Source organism: Rhinoderma darwinii, chromosome 3 (genome assembly GCF_050947455.1).
Source record: "Rhinoderma darwinii isolate aRhiDar2 chromosome 3, aRhiDar2.hap1, whole genome shotgun sequence".
Lineage (NCBI taxonomy): Eukaryota > Metazoa > Chordata > Amphibia > Anura > Rhinodermatidae > Rhinoderma > Rhinoderma darwinii.
Window position 1 is genome coordinate 201123814 of NC_134689.1, and position 12157 is coordinate 201135970.

A 12157-nucleotide genomic window follows, 5' to 3' on the forward strand; every position below is an offset into this window, starting at 1 on the left:
CTGTCCCGCGAGTCCATGCCTCTTTTAATACACGACAATATCCTGCTGGCCTTTGAAGCAGCTGATTGACACTGCATGCTGAAATTTAGTTTATGATCTACAAGTACACCCAGATCCTTCTCAACAAGTGACTCCCCCAGTGTAGCTCCCCCTAGGACATATGATGCATGCAGGTTGATGGTACCCAGATGCATAACTTTACATTTCTCTACATTAAACCTCATTTGCCAAGTGGACGCCCAAACACTCAGTTTGTTTAAATCCACTTGCAATTCACAAACATCTTCCATAGACTGAACTATATTACATAGCTTGGTGTCATCCGCAAAAATAGTGCTATTAATCCCATCCCCTATATCATTAATAAATAAGTTGAATAATAGTGGTCCCAGCTCGGAACCCTGGGGTACACCACTTATAACTGGGGACCATTCAGAGTAGGAATCATTGACCACAACTCTCTGGATATGGTCCTTGAGCCAATTCTCAATCCAATTACAAACTATACTTTCTAAACCTACAGTCCTTAATTTACCCTTTAGACGTCTATGAGGGACAGTGTCAAATGCCTTTGCAAAGACCAAAAACACTATATCCACAGCGGCCCCTCTGTCTAGGCTTCTGCTCACCTCTTCATAAAAACAGATTAGGTTAGTTTGACAGCTTCTGTCCTTCGTAAAACCGTGCTGGCTGTCATTTATAATACTATTTTTTGTCACATAATCCTGTATATAGTCACTTAATAGCCCCTCAAACATTTTCCCCACAATGGATGTTAAGCTTACTGGTCTATAATTACCCGGCCCTTTTTGAAAATAGGCACCACATTTGCCCTGCGCCAGTCCCTTGGCACTATACCAGTCACTAGAGAGTATCTAAATATTATGAAGAGGGGGACAGAAATAACTGAACTAAGCTATTTAAGAACTCTAGGGTGTAACCCATCTGGTCCCGGGGCCTTGTGTACGTTTATTTTATTTAATTTAGCTTGGACCATATCTACATTCATCCAATTCAGTATATCAACTGATATATTAACAGCACTGGCACCGGCTACATCAGCTGCTCTTTCTTCTGTTGCATATACAGAGCTGAAGAACCCATTTAGTAACTCTGCCTTCTCTTGATCCCCTGTGACCAACTCCCCATTACCACTATCTAGGGGTCCTACATGTTCAGACCTTGGCTTTTTTGCATTTATATACTTGAATAATTTTTGGGGATTTGTTTTACTATCCTTGGCCACCTGCCTTTCACTTTGTATTTTTGCTGATTTTATTACCTTTTTACAGATTTTATTAAAGAGGCTCTGTCACCAGATTTTGCAACCCCTATCTGCTATTGCAGCAGATCGGCGCTGCAATGTAGATTACAGTAACGTTTTTATATTTAAAAAACGAGCATTTTTGGCCAAGTTATGACCATTTTTGTAGTTATGCAAATGAGGCTTGCAAAAGTCCAAGTGGGTGTGTTTAAAAGTAAAAGTCCAAGTGGGCGTGTATTATGTGCGTACATCGGGGCGTTTTTAATACTTTTACTAGCTGGGCGTTCTGATGAGAAGTATCATCCACTTCTCTTCAGAATGCCCAGCTTCTGCCAGATCACGCTGTGACGTCACTCACAGGTCCTGCATCGTGTCAGACGAGCGAGGACACATCGGCACCAGAGGCTACAGTTGATTCTGCAGCAGCATCAGCGTTTGCAGGTAAGTCGATGTAGCTACTTACCTGCAAACGCTGATGCTGCTGCAGAATCATCTGTAGCCTCTGGTGCCGATGTGTCCTCGCTCGTCTGACACGATGCAGGACCTGTGAGTGACTTCACAGCGTGATCTGGCAGAAGCTGGGCGTTCTGAAGAGAAGTGGATGATACTTCTCGTCAGAACGCCCAGCTAGTAAAAGTAGTAAAAACGCCCCGATGTACGCACATAATACACGCCCACTTGGACTTTTACTTTTAAACACACCCACTTGGACTTTTGCAAGCCTCATTTGCATAACTACAGAAATGGTCATAACTTGGCCAAAAACCCTCGTTTTTTAAAAATAAAAACGTTACTGTAATCTACATTGCAGCGCCTATCTGCTGCAATAGCAGATAGGGGTTGCAAAATCTGGTGACAGAGCCTCTTTAAGCTCTTTATAACCAATAAAGTTCAAATGCCCTTTTTTTTTGTCATGTATTGCCCTTTTTACAGAAGGTGTAAACCATATGGGGTTTAATTTTAGTCGTTTATACTTGTTACCTATAGGAATAAATTTTGCACTATAATTACCCAAAGTAGATTGGAAAATCTCCCATTTATCATTTGTACCATTATTTAACATTAATTCTTCCCAGTCTATATCCTGAATTGCAGCCCTCATCCTGGGGAAATTGGCCTTCTTAAAATTAAGTGTTTTTGCCCTCCCAGCCTGTGTTTGTTTTTTATAATATAGGTAAAATGTAACTATATTGTAATCACTGTTACCGAGGTTTTCACGAACATTGACATTCCCAAGAAGCTTTGCATTATTAGAAATGACCAGATCCAACAAAGCTTCACCTCTAGTCGGGTCTTCCAAAAACTGGCCCATAAAATTTTCCTGCAACAGATTGAGGAAATTTCTCCCCTGTGCAGTTGAAGCCGAACCATGACACCAATTAATATCCCGGTAATTAAAATCTCCCATTATCACTACAGTACCCGCCTGTGCTGCCCGCTCCATCTGTTTATATAGCTGCCCTTCCATCTCCTCAGTTATATTGGGGGTCTATAGATTACACTAAACGTAATTTTTTCAGTGTTTACCTCTCTTTGTAATTCCACCCACAAGGTTTCAACCTCCTCACAATCTTCACCCTCTAATGTCTCTTCCACACTCGCCTTCATATCACTTCTCACATACAGACATACACCTCCGCCTTTCCTAATTGTCCTGTCTTTCCGAAACAGTGTAAAATCCTGTAGATTTACAGCCCAGTCATGAGAAGAGTCTAGCCATGTTTCAGCAACACCCACTATATTTATATTTTCTTCCAGTACCAAGGCCTCCAGCTCCCCCATTTTGCTTGCTAGACTTCTTGCATTTGTGAACATACACCTTAACTTGACTTTAAATGTTTCACATTCAGTATCAGAAATGTGATTATTTGACATTTGGGCATTTTTATGCTCATTGCTGTAACGAAAGGATCTCCTTATCTTGTTGCCTAGTCCTCTCCCCACAGTCTGTTTCTCCCCCACCAATATAGTCTGACCCCTCTCTAACCTAACTACCCCTTTATTTTCTACATTGGCCTCCCTCCTCAGCCCTAGTTTAAATACTCCGCCACCCCAGCTAAAATTCTCTCCCCCAGCACAGCGGACCCCCTTCCATTTAGGTGCAAATCATCTGCAGAATACAGTTTGTACCCCAATGAAAAGTCAGCCCAGTGCTCTAGGAACCCAAAGCCTTCTCCTCTACACCAAGACTTCAGCCATGCATTTAACTCCATGAGCTCCCGCTGTCTTTCCTGTGATGCGCATGGCACACGCAGTATTCCTGAGAATACTACTTTGGAGGTCCTTCCCTTCAGCTTGTAGCCTAGTTCTTTAAAATTATTCTTAAGGCTCCTCCACTTATCATTTATTCTGTCGTTGGTACCTACATGGACCACAACAGCTGGATCATCACCCTCTCAGCAATTTGTCCACCCGTTCCACCACATGCCGAACCCTGGCACCAGGGAGACAGCAAACCATTCGGTTGAGGCGGTCTTGGCGACAAATTATTCTATCCGTCTTCCTTATTATAGAATCCCCTACAACTATCAATTGTCTTGCCTTACCTGCATTACCATCCTGCCGACTACTAGCTGGGCTGTTCTCCCGGCTGTTAGGGAGATCAGTATCCACTAGGGCTGCCATTTCTGAGACCGACACCCTCGCATCATCACCCAACTTGCCAATTTTGCTTGGAATATCAGAAACAGGATTTGTCTTCCTTTTCTTGGACCCCTTTCTACTGCCCCTAACTACATTAACCCAGCTACTTGCCTGATCCTGCTGACCCATGTCTTCACCCTCTAATTCTACCCCACTAACTGCTTGTTCCGTCAGCAGCATGCTCCGCTCAAGATTGTCTATCTCCCTCAGTGTTGCATTCTCCTCATCCAGATCTCTATTGCGAGCTTCCAGGTGACCAACATGCTGACATCTGCCACAGAGGTATTCACCCTGGAACTCCGGCTCCAGTCGTGCATACATATGGAATCTGTGCACTGAAGAAAACCTCCAATCTTGCTGTCCATTATCCCAGTTACCAAAAAAACAGCGAACAATTGTTAAAGTAAAAGGAAAGAAGAGTACTTACAGGGACTTTAACTCCTCCTTTTAAATCAGGTTTTATAACTCCACTTATATCACAAGCCACTTAATTCAGCTAGTTTAGAACATAATTCTTCACACATCAGAGTTTGCAGGTGGCCTTATCTTTCTTGGAAAGCATACAATAGATTGTTCTATTAAGATGGGAGAGACATACTCACATTGCCTATGTGAATGTGTCTCCCTCCTCTTATCTCACTCCCTGTTCCTTCCTTCCAAGCCTCGTATAGGAACCAAGGTCAAAGATAGCTCAACTTAGAAACATAAAAACCTGTCTTTAACTGGTTGCCGACACAGGACGAGAATGCTCATCCTGAGCGGCGGGTACTTCGCGCATTAGGACGAGCATTCTCGTCCTGTCTGACAGCTGTCTCTGCGCGTGATCGAGAGCGGGGCAACGGCTGTAATACGCAGCCATTGCCTCGCTCCAACAGCGGAGAGAAGAGAAACATCCTCTCTCCACCGTTTACCCCTCGAATGCTTGAATGTCGTGATAAAAGCTGATCGCGGCGTTCAAGGAGGGGGAACTGCACTTTGATCGCGTCACAGAAAATAACTGTGACGCGATCAAAGCCCATAACTTGTATGGCCAAGTCAGCCCAGGGTCCATTGAAGGACCCCAGGGCTGTCTGAACATATTTTCTGTTGTTAGGGCATACTGAGGTATGCCCTAACAACTGCCTGTGTACAATCAGTACACAGGCTAATGTACTGGCAAATAGATCTATGCCAGTACATTACAGTTAAAAAATCTAAATCAAAATGAAAAATCCCTATATGGGATTTAAAAAAAAAAGTTAAATGAATGTAAAAAAATATTAATGATAAATAAATAAATAAAAATTGTAAAAAATACACAGAAACACACATTTTATTTATAATAAATAAACTTTTTAAAATATAAGTCCCAAAACATGATATAATATAGACATATTTGATATCGCCACGACCGTAACAACCTGTACAACAAATGTATAACATTATTTATAAAATAAATATTAAAACTGCAGCGGAACTCCTTTTTTTCTGCATTTTCGCCAAATTAAAAATGTATATAAATTAAACGATAATGTATTTGTACCAAAAAATGCTACCTACATAAAGTACAGCTCGTCCCGCAAAAAAGAAAGTCTCATACATTTACGTCGTACAAAAATTAAAAAGTTATGAGCATTGGGATGCAAAGAAGGGAAATATAAAAAAAATATTCTGTCCTCAAGGCCAAAATTGGCTTTGTCCTTAAGGGGTTAAAAGAATAATGACTTTCTTATTCATTACAAAACAAACAACGGAAACTCCAGACAAGATGGCCACTGCATAAAATGAAATAATTCAAACATTATTTTAATCACTTTCACAATAAGACAGCATAACTATAGCACTACGACCCTATAGCTATGGATAGGATTAGATACAGCGGCTCAGCAGAGAGTATTACACATGATAGGATAAGATAAAGGGCCCAGCTTGCTAAGATGGCGGCTCCTGCGCTGGACCCAGGAAAGGTAAGTATAAGTATTGTTTTGCTGTTTAAGGGGTTACTAATTATTTTTGTGTGTTTGTGTTTTAAAACATTAGTAAGGGCCTGTTCACATCACCGCAGCCCTTCCGTTGAGGGGTTCCATCGGGTAACCCCTCAACAGAAAGGCAAACTGAAACCTCAGCTTCCGTTTCCCTCACCATTGATCTCAATGGTGATGGAAACGTTGCCAAAGATTTCCGTTTGTCACTCTTGTGACAGTGTTCCATTGTTTTGCATTGTCGACTGCACTATTGATTCCGCCAAAATAACGGAACCCGTTCGCAACGGTGACAAACGGAAATCATTAGCAAAGTTTCCATCCCCAATGAGATCACTGGTGATGCAAACAGAAGCTATGGTTTCCGTTTGCCTTTTCGTTGAGGGGTTAACCCGACGGAAACCTCAGACGGAAGGGCAATGCTGATGTGAACAGGGCCTTAGATACAGGGCCCATATGCATGTGTGATACTGTTTGTTGGACCCTGTATCTACGCCTATGTTAGGCTTGGATACAGGACACCCTAAAAAATGTCTGATCCAAAAAATTCACAAAAGTATTCCAGTATTAGAAAAATACAAATCTTTATTATCCCATATTGGGAAACTCCCCAATTTATGACATACAATAATAAAAACATATAATTAAAAGAAGCCTCGGATGGGAAGGTCCACCATGACCCTATATAATTGCTATAAACATATAAACGTAATGTGAGATAATTCACCAGAAACAGGAATCTAGAATCTGATCTCCCAGGTACAACACAGGAATATTGCACAGTGATAGTATTACAAATCACAACCATGAAAATATCAACACCTAAGTTCTTTACCTGTGGTGGACATGATGGCAGATGACAAATTCCCAATGTTTTAATTGTATGTTTTTTATTATTGTATCAGACATTTTTTAGGGTGTTTTGATGACATATTCATGTCTTGATCGTACATTGTACACCGTGTTCCAAATTATTATGCACATTGGATTTAAGTGTCATAAACATTTAATTATTAGTTTTTCAATTAAACTCATGGATGGTATTGTGTCTTAGGGCTCTTTGGGTCATTGTAATCGATCTCAGACACCTGTGATAATTAGTTTGACAGGTGTGCCCAATCAAAGGAAAACTACTTAAGAAGGACGTTCCACATTATTAAGCAGGCCACAGGTTTCAAGCAATATGGGAAAGAAAAAGGATCTCTCTGCTGCCGAAAAGCATGAAGTAGTGCAATACCTTGGACAAGGTATGAAAACATTGGATATTTCAAAAAAACGTAAGCGTGATCATCGTACTGTGAAAAGATTTCTGGCGGATTCAGAGCACAGATGGGTTCGATCAGATAAAGGCATAATGAGGAAGGTTTCTGCCAGACAAATTAATAGGATTAGGAGAGCATCTGCTAAAATGCCATTGTAAAGCAGCAAACAGGTATTTGAAGCCGCTGGTGCCTCTGGAGTCCCGCGAATCTCAAGATGTAGGATTCTCCAGAGGTTTGCAAGTGTGCATAAAGCTATTATTCGGCCACCCCTAAACAATGCTCACAAGCAGAAACGGTTGCAGTGGGCTCAGAAATACATGAAGACTAATTTTCAAACCGTGTTGTTTACTGATGAGTGCCGTGCAACCATGGATGGTCCAGATGGATGGAGTAGTGGATGGTTGGTGAATGGCCACCATGTCCCAACAAGGCTGCGACGTCCGCAAGGAGGTGGAATCATGGGGAGAGAGCTGGTAGGCCTCTTTAGGGTCCCTGACGGTGTGAAAATGACCTCTGCAAAGTACGTAGAGTTTATGACTGACCACTTTCTTCCGTGGTACAAAAAGAAGAACCGTGCCTTCCGTAGCAAATGTATCTTCATGCATGACAATGCACCATCTCATGCTGCAAAGAATACCTCTGTGTCATTGGCTGCTATGGGCATAAAAGGAGAGAAACTCATGATGTGGCCCCCATGTTCCCCTGACCTCAACCCTATTGAGAACCTTTGGAGCATCCTCAAGCAAAATATCTATGAGGGTGGGAGGCAGTTCACGTCAAAACAGAAGCTCTGGGAGGCTATTCTGACATCCTGCAAAGATATTCAAGCAGAAACTGTCCAAATACTCACAAATTCAATGGATGCAAGAATAGTGAAGGTGATATCAAAGAAGGGGTCCTATGTTAACATGTAACTTGGCCTGTTAAGTTTTTTTTATTGAAAGAGCTTTTGATTTCTGAAAATATGACTTCCTGATGCTGCAAATTCAACAAATTACCATTTTAGTTCTCTTTACAACCTTTAAAATATTTTGATCTCTGTTGTGCATGATAATTTGAAACAGTGCATTTTGAGTTTTTTACTTCTAAAAAAAAAATCTGTTATCATTAGGAGATTTGTTCAATAAAATTCGCATTATACTCCAACGGTTGATGGCTTGAAGATTATACTGAGTGTAATTTGCATCGACTATTTAGGAAAATCAGCGAAAAATAACATTTGCATAATAATTTGGAACGCGGTATAGAATAAAAAGTGATAAAAACTGTACCTCAAAATGGTATCATTAAGGGGGGCGTGGCTTGGCTGCCGGACTGAATGGCCGCTTGAAATCCCAGCTCCGTACTGCCTTACCGACATTCAGCGACTACTCAACGCATAATACCTCCTTTACACCCTGAACTTAGCATACCGGAGGATAACACCGCCAGGCATGCCCAGAAGAGGGAAAGCGGTGTCCAGATCGGCGAGACCGGCGAAACTTCTGGATTTTTATTTTCCTTATGAAAATCAGACGGCCCAAAATGGCGCCGATGCCTGTTCACAAACAGGCTCACTTACCTCAGCTCCGAGATCCCCGCACTCCACGTCTCCACCTCGCAGAAGCAACTCTGTTCCGGCTCTGTCGCCCCACATGCTGACAGCTTCTCCTCAAGCACGAGCGTTACCTCCAACTGTGATGCTGCAGGAACTCAGAGGCCGCTATCTGAGGGAGCAGACACGTGACACCTCGTCCTCCTCAACTCTATCTCATACATCCAGGAGCCCCGCGAAACAACAGAAGAAGGGCCCTCATCTCTCTCAGACCTCAGCAGGACCGGACAAAGACGGACATGAAGATGAAGGTATGCCCTCGGGATCCCCAGATGTTTTAACTGACATGCCATCTTCAAATAACCCTGTCACAGAATTAACCCTCAAGACTATGCTGCAAGCTCTGCAGCAGTCTCTTTACTCTGGTTTTGCACATTTAATTAAACCTATGTCAGAAGCGTTACACGCAGTGGAGGATAGGGTTCAGCATATCGAATCAAAAATGAGTGTCTTTGCAGCTTCTCACAATGAGCTTATAGATGCCCATTACGACTTAGAAGCAAAAGTGTTACAAATGAAAGCTAAAATGGCCGACATAGAGGACCGCTCTCGACGTAATAACGTCAAGTTTAGAGGGATCCCTGAGGACATAGCACCTAAGGATCTGACCCTTTATATTCAAGAGTTTGTCAAGTCTGCATTACCTACATGCACAACTAGAGATCTGATTATCGACAGAGCCCATAGGGTTCCTAGACCTAAGCATCTTGCTGACGATGTTGCAACAGACGTCCTGGCCCGCTTCCACTTTTTCCATGTGAAAGATAATTTTATAAATGCCGTCAGAAAAAAGGAGACTCTTCCTGAGCAATATAACCAGATAGCCATTTATGCAGACCTATCTGCTGTCACTCTACAACTTAGGAGAGAACTCTCCCCCATCACTTCTGCGCTGAGAAACCACAAGATCCTATACAAATGGGGATTTCCAGTGCGTTTAATGATCAACAGAAATGGATCCATGCACACAATCAGAAACGTTGGAGACGGAGCGCTACTCCTTCAACAGTGGGGCATTTCCGTTGCGGAGGTCATGCCAGAACCTATGAAGAGAGCTCCTCCACAACCTGTGCAGGATGACTGGCGAGTAGTCAACCCCCGGAACCGTCCGCGACGTTGAGGTACACCTTATGGCAGGAACACTGCTGGGCTTCTTGAGGCCTGAAAAAGCCGGTTTGTAAGCGGACTGTTTCCCCCGCATATGTCTGAACCTTCAAGCTGTTCAGACCTTTCTTTGAGAAAGTATTTACATGCTTTTGTTTTGTTAAATTTTGTCTGTTTTTTGCAGCTATTTTTATTTCATGTATACATACATGACCACCTAGATGTATACCTATCATTACTTACTAGAACATACCATCTCTGTAATGAGCAATGTGTGATTCTTATATATGAGGAAGCTTATAGCCAGCAGATCGTGCTCTTTTATAATGGCTCTTAAAATTGGTTCTCTAAACGTGAATGGCCTTAATAGTCCGCATAAGAGGGCATATATGTGGAGAGAGGCGCAACAATTAGCATGTGAAGTTCTTTGTATACAAGAAACTCACCTTTTGAAACAAGATGCTTATCGCATCAAACACCCTCAATTCCCTTATGTCTTCCAATCACACCATTCTACCAAAACCAGAGGAGTGCTGATGGCTATAAGAAACTCAGTTGCTTTTCAAGAAATTGAATTGTTTGTCGATCCTAACGGTAGATATATCTTCCTGATTTGTCTGATTAATAATGTAAAATATTCCCTGTTAACGCTGTATGCACCTAACACTCATCAGATGAGATTCCTACACAAAATCCACAGATTAATTTCTAAACATAAACAGGGACATTTAATTATATGTGGGGACTTTAACGCCGTTACGGAAGTTGACATAGACACCTCTTCACACTCCCGTATCTCAAGAGTTGCCCTGGGTGATTGGTTCTGGGGGGAGGAGCTGTACGATATCTGGCGTATGCAACATGGCTCAGAACGAGATTACTCGTTTCATTCCCAAGTACACAATAGCTACTCCAGAATCGACATGTTCATAATAGATAAAACTACACTTCTTCTGTCTCAAGACACGACTATTGGAAGTATTCAGTGGCCGGACCACGCTCCAATTACTCTGACGATTGCTGAATCGTATAGTACTCCTCCAGATTTCCTTTGGAGATGCAACTCTTTTCTCTTATCACATCCTACTTATAAAAAAGACATAGAAAGAGACCTTCACGAGTACTTTCAACAAAATGATACGCCAGGTGTCGGGATCTCCTCCCTTTGGAACGCACATAAAGCATACATCAGGGGTACTTTCATTCGATTAGGCCACACTCTCCGGAAAGCACGGGTAGCAGAGATATCCTCAATATCGAATGAGATTTGCATTTTAGATACAAAAAACAAAATATCACCTTCGACCGAAGGGGCCTCTCAATTATTTCTCCTACGCCAACGCCTTCGTCTCTGCTTACTATCTGACTATGAGAAAAACTTAAGGAAAACCAAAGCTCGATATTACTCTCAAAACAATAAGGCAGGGAAGCTACTAGCCGCTCATCTCAAAACGCAACATCAAAAAACTAGAATCCCTTACTTGATAGATCAGCATAATCACAAAAAAGTTCTTGATCCCAGAGACATTGTGGATCAATTCCGCAAATATTACTCATCCCTTTATAACCTAAAAGATGACCCTTTCATTGCTTGCCCCAATCCCCCGGAGATGCTCGACTTTCTCAGGAGGGCATCTTTGCCTAAATTGTCAGCAGAACAGATGGACTCCCTAAATGCCCCAGTCACAACGCAAGAAACTATGCAAATTATTCGTTCCCTCCCACAAGGCAAATCCCCAGGCCCAGATGGCCTTTCAAACTCCTATTATAAAACCGTATCCAACATATTAGTTCCTTATTTGACAAAATTTTTTCAACACGCCATGGATACTGGTTTCTTTCCAAAAGAAAACCAGTCGGCCATTATTGTCACTCTCCCTAAACCAGGTAAAGAACCAGATGTGCCCCAAAATTTTAGACCAATTTCACTTCTGAATTCAGACTTAAAAATATATGCCAAATTAATTGTAACGCGGCTTTCCCCCCTCTTGACCACTTTGGTGAGCGCTGATCAGGTGGGCTTTGTTAAAGGAAGACAAGCGTCAGACAACACAAGAAAGATTTTGAACCTAATTCACCTTATTGAAACGCGAGCTACACCAGCTTTGATGCTGGCCTTAGACGCCGAAAAGGCGTTTGACCGTATTAACTGGTCATACGCCTTTGCGACCCTTCAAGAGATGGGATTCAAGGACACAATATTGAGGGCCATTGGAGCTCTGTACTCGGCGCCTACAGCGAAAGTATACACTAATGGAATCTTATCCACGGAATTTAGTATATCTAATGGTACCCGACAAGGGTGTCCATTATCTCCAATAATTTTTAT